The sequence below is a fragment of the Mytilus galloprovincialis genome, chromosome 14, assembly GCF_965363235.1.
Source record: "Mytilus galloprovincialis chromosome 14, xbMytGall1.hap1.1, whole genome shotgun sequence".
Classification (NCBI taxonomy): domain Eukaryota; kingdom Metazoa; phylum Mollusca; class Bivalvia; order Mytilida; family Mytilidae; genus Mytilus; species Mytilus galloprovincialis.
Window position 1 is genome coordinate 11,491,906 of NC_134851.1, and position 5,693 is coordinate 11,497,598.

General features: G+C 33.0%; 1 long non-coding RNA gene across 1 annotated transcript; it reads right to left on the reverse strand.

The window, feature by feature from the left end:
• Positions 1–1,795: 1,795 nt before the first annotated feature.
• On the reverse strand, positions 1,796–5,207 carry LOC143059009 (uncharacterized). The gene is made up of 2 exons (XR_012973337.1): positions 4,359–5,207; positions 1,796–2,634 (listed from the first exon to the last, which is right to left on the reverse strand). It is a non-coding gene; the product is annotated as an uncharacterized LOC143059009 (long non-coding RNA).
• Positions 5,208–5,693: the final 486 nt, after the last annotated feature.

Genomic DNA, 5,693 nt, shown 5'->3' on the forward strand with positions numbered 1-5,693 from the left:
GCCGGTAATGTTGGAAAACTTTAACTTCTATCTTAGTTTTTGACATGCTCTTTTAAAAGGTAAGCTAATAAGGAAAGTTCTTGATTAAAAAAAATATAGTCGAGTGATGTCATTGCGGCAAAAAAATGTGAATGACAATTTTGTTTTTGAACACTGATTTGATCTTACCGTGGCAAAGAAATGCATAACTAATCATCGATCTATGCGTGATGATAAAAGGAGATATTGTTTTTTTATTTATAATATTGAATTTTAAATTTGAACTTTGGTGGATAGTTGTTTCATTGGCAATCATATCACATCTGCTTATTTTCATATCGTGTTTTTAACATAGAAATATGACTGATCTGACAGATGATCCCTTGATTATACAGGGTGTTCAAACAGCTGGATATATACATACGAAGCCTCGTAGAGTAAAAAGGGGGAATTTTGCCTATACATGCACCAATCATAATTGTCCATTCATTTTCTAATGGCAGTCCATATATCTAGCTCCTCTTACTTTGCATAACTTTCATAATTGATACTTATTTGCATGTTCTCATCCGTATTATGCTTGAAATATTTGCCAGTGATCATTCAGTATGCAAATTAAATTTTCATTATGTGCAATCATATAAAAAAAACGTAATTTCTGGGACTTTTATTTGTTTGACTGTGTGGTATATCAGTTTATAGTAATTGTTGAAGTCCGTACGGGGACATAATTGTTATCTTCTTTGTAAATTGGTCTCTGGTGAAGAGTTGCCTCATAAACAATGATACCCAATCTTCCTATTTTTACACCCTATGCAACGAAGTGGCATAGGGTATAACGTTTTTGACCCGTCCGTCCGTCCATCAGCCAGTCTATCAGTCTTGTTTCTTGTGATCACAACTCTCAAACCGCCCAACAAAATTTCATGAAACCTTTTTAGATGATAAGGACATACTATGCAGATGTGCATATCGATAGGAATTTACAAGTCAAATTTTTTCTAGGAGTTATGCCCCTTTGAACTTATTTGCTTCACTATACTACTGCATGTTTGTCCTTGTAACTCCTCTCAAACCGCACAATAGAATTTTATGAAACCTTTTTAGATAAGGACATACTATTTAGATGTACACATTTTTTTTTTCTAGGAGTAAGGCCCTTTGAACTTATTTGCTTCAATATACTACTGCAACAGTTTGTCATTGCAACTCCTCTCAAACCGCACAACAGAATTTCATGAAACCTTTTTAGATAATAAAGACATACTATGTAGATTTGCATATCGACAGAAAATTATCCCGATTCAATTTTTTTTTCCTTAGTTATTTTATTTCTCCAGTGGCAATTAATGTGGGGACTGACTGCCAAAGCAGGACCGGCTTCAGTTATTCACAATATAATCAACCAATGAGCCTGCACCCTATGTCGGACTTTGTAACAATCATCCCATCAACCAAATATTTTGAAACATATTTAGAATTCAAGAAACAGACAAGTCCATGAAAATGAGTTTAAGTTCAGATAAACCCTGCAAGACAGACATATTTGTTTTTCATTCATTCTTTTTTTACATAAATCACCCAATAGTTTTCTCATTTGAAATGTTTTAAATTGTTCATTTGTCATTTCAAGGCCTTTAAAACCAACTATGCAGAATAGGTTTTACTCATTGTTGAAGTCCATATGGTGACCTACATGTATAGTTATTTCTGTGTTATTTGGTCTCTTGTGTCTCATTTACAATCATATCACATCCTCTTATTTGATATTTTAATTTGTTATAATACATTTAATAATCATTTCATACACCAAATATACATGAAGATGACATATTTATTTCACAATATAGCATATTAAAAGAGGACTTACTGTTGACCAATGAACCATACAAGTGATTATGTGGCCAATGACATTGCCAGACAGAATTGTAAATTATTGCACGCAAATAGTTTATCTACTACATGTACCTTTTAGTATTTATTATTTTTGAGTATATGTCCGACATGTTGACGATGGACAGTCAATGGTATACCATAATATGTCCTGAAAACGAGCGTAAAAAAAGCCTCAACTAAATCAAATTTTTGAAACGTGATTGATTTTATTCCTCTAATATCTATATATATATGAGATCAAATATATAAAACATTTATTAATATAATTAATTTCAATGTACTAGTATACATGTATAAGAATTGTTGCCATTTATACATCATGTACATGTACAATCATTAGCTGATCAGCTCTATATTTTCATTATTTTTATTCTCCTTCACTGTTTTTTTTATAAGACTCATATATATGATCTGTATTCATCATTGTGACAGGTAGCAATATATATAGGTGAAGTAGGTCCTTTTGATTGGATTTTTTTAAAGGATTTTGACAGCCCTAAAGCATATACATGTAGTTCCAATTTATAATTGATCTTAGCTCCTTAAGTGGATTGTGGCAACACATATTGCATATATACATGTAGAATGTTGTTCTTAAGTTTCAGCACTTTATGCATAGTTTCCGGTTGCAAGACTAGAATATGATACTGGCTTCTCATGAAATTCTGTCAGTACTTTGCCAATAGTTTCCAAGTAAAGTTGAACATTCCAAGATCACTCCTTCCATTTGCAATGTACATGTACAAATGTACTTGCAGCCTGAAATTAAATATCAGAGTATTTCTGTCAGAAAATCAACAATTATTGACATTCAAAAGCATATAGATGTAGATTAGTTCATAATGGCCATGATGGGTAATGTGTCCATGGGACACAGATGAGCTGCCGCTTGCATATAAAGAATGAAATGAGTGACACCACCCAAATTTGTACTTGATCTGAGTGTTGTTGTAGTAAGCATTGCATATAAGTTTCAGAACATTTGGATGAAGCGAACTTGTGTTAATGAAAGGAACAAAAATTCAGCATTTTTTTAATTTGTAAAGGGGCATAACTCCAGAACAGTAAAAGCGACCCCACCAAAAATTCAAACTTCATGTTTGTTTGTTTGTAGTATCATATATATGCATTAATTGTTTATTAGTTTCATAACATTGGTAGAGGCAAACTCAAGTTGGAGAACAGAAACCTAATTTGGGAGGTACATGCAAGTTTGATAAGACTGACAATGCAAGGGTAACCTTAAATGAAGTAGAATGGTATAAATTAATATGTGTTTATTTGATAATAGGTTCGTTTTCATGTGTTTTTGTTTTCCCTTGAGAACACATAAAATATTTTTTATAATTTAATTTGGTTGAATATATATCGAATTTCTGAACAGAAAATAATGAAAATGAGACACAAAAAAATATAACCAAAAAAATAAACCTGTGATAATACTGCTTCTATTGGTACCAGGATGCTTAAAATCAATCCAAAATATTTAAAAAAAAAATGTAGTTTTATATACAATATACATGAACAGCTAAAAATCTCAAGTGACAAATACTTATGGCCACACTCTGTACATGTTTAACCCTGATACTTCTATTACTAGACCTTAAGACATTTTTGTATACCGAACAGAATTAGGGAAAAGGGGGGGGGGGGTGTTATGGTAAACAAATTGTGGTTGATCAAGACGAATCCTTCAATATGGTGTAGGGTTTATCATTTACAAATTAGGCCAATTATATCATATTCTCAAGAAAATAAACAAGTCAATCAAACCCCTTGAGGACCTTAATTGAGGGGTGGACAGGGATAAGGAGAAAGGGGAATCTGTATCTGTATCTGTATAGTACTGGAAATGAACTCAAAATACTGAGTAAAACTTATCCAGGAAATGAGGGATTAGAGAAAAGGGGGGTATTTTGGAAATATATTTAGTCATTTCTATTTTGTCTTGGAGCAAGGAGATGGAAGTAAAGAGGGGGGGGGGTTTAGGGTAAAATTAAGGGAAGGGAAATATAGTTAGGGCTAAGTCTAAGGAGTAGAAACTGTTCCGAGGGAAGTTATGGGGTACCCCACATACATATGACCCTGACTTGGCTAAGAAATTAGATATTACAAATGATGATTAAAAAAGACTAATTCATTGACACTAACGGTAGCGTAAAAATGACAGTTGTGGTGCTTCATAGAAGATGTCATCCCTTCCTCTTCGACCGTTTGCACACGGATATTTTCTAAAACTGGCCAGACATGTTTACAACTTGTCTGTAAAGGGTAAAATAAACACATAAATAAGATACTAGCTATAACGATCTATAACATTAAACATGGAACAGAAATTGAGCCCATGCAAGGTTTCAGCCGCAGTGATTTTCATCAGTAGCGAGTATTTTGAGACAACCCCCAAGTTTGTATTTTTCGTTATACTGATAACATTTGGCTGCCTAATATATCGAAATCTATATTTTCTTATGTACTAACTCTACCTTCATCGTTGTATATTCGCCACAATGTCTGTTCTGCATGCACATGGTCGTATTCATCAATATAGTATGCTGCTCGGCAATGGCGACCTTGAAATTCCTCTGGTCCGATAATGGCGCCAAATTAGAGGGAAGCAACTCGCGCCAGACAAAATTACCGTATTTCACCAAATTAATCAAAATTTCGCTTTTTGATAACAAACAGTAATACGATTACCACATTTATATTCAGTCATCGTTTATTGATATAATTACAAACATTATTTTATTAAAGCCATCAATAAAGAATTCACAATTAAGTAATTAATGGAGTGCATTGAAATCAGATCTTATGGGGTAGAGGGGTTAAACAAAAGCTCGTAACTTTTTTAAAAGCCTGGTGACCCCCATTTTATTTTACCTTAAAATGTTCGAAAAGTTCATAGCTTTGACATATCTGTTTTTAAAAAAAATCTACCGGGGAAATTTTACGAAAAATCGATTAAACCAATATTTTTTGCCTTAAACTGAAATTAGAAAATGCAAAATTTAGACATTAATCTGAAAATAAAAGGATTTTTAAGTCAAAAACAACCAAGTCAAAGGTTTACATTTCAAATTCTAATGTTTTTTCACATAAAAATCATACTGACTTGGTTTTAAAAGTCTTTGAATTTGATGTAACCGTTATTGTTGAAAGGGTGGGCATGTTTGGAAATAGGGTCAAAATCGCACATTTCGCTTCAATTTGAGGGGAAAACGAGCCTGGTGACCCCCTTTTTTCTTTGCATTTTTGGATTCAGTATAAAAAGATCTACAAAATACGTGAAAATAAAAAATTTCTACCGGGGGTCCTTATTGGGGTGAGCCACCTTAAATACATTTCTCTAATGCTAGGGAATATATTCCTTTCCGAACCAATTGTATACAAAAATTTAACCAACGTGTGGTTGCCGGTGATCCCAGCAGATGATTGGCTGAGTCAAAGGTTCATAACCTTTCTCAGCTCCCTTAATTGATCAAAATGTTCTAACAGGTGTAAATGAAATTGACAACTTCGTGGAAAGTGGAAGGCACTCGAAGGGGATTTTGGTTTAGAAAAGAAGAAAATTTATCTTTTAATCAATAGAGAAACAGATTATTACATAGTAACGCGTGGATTATCGGACTTATCCGATCTCGATAGTTAAATTATAAATTTTAACTATCTCAATTTGATAAATCGGATAATCCACTTGTATCAATGTAATAATATCCTTACATTACTCCAAATGTTCCATACTGTTATCAACAATAAAATTACAGTACCAACACACGATATAATCATAAAAAGCCAGTCTTAAGGATGTGGTTTTGGAA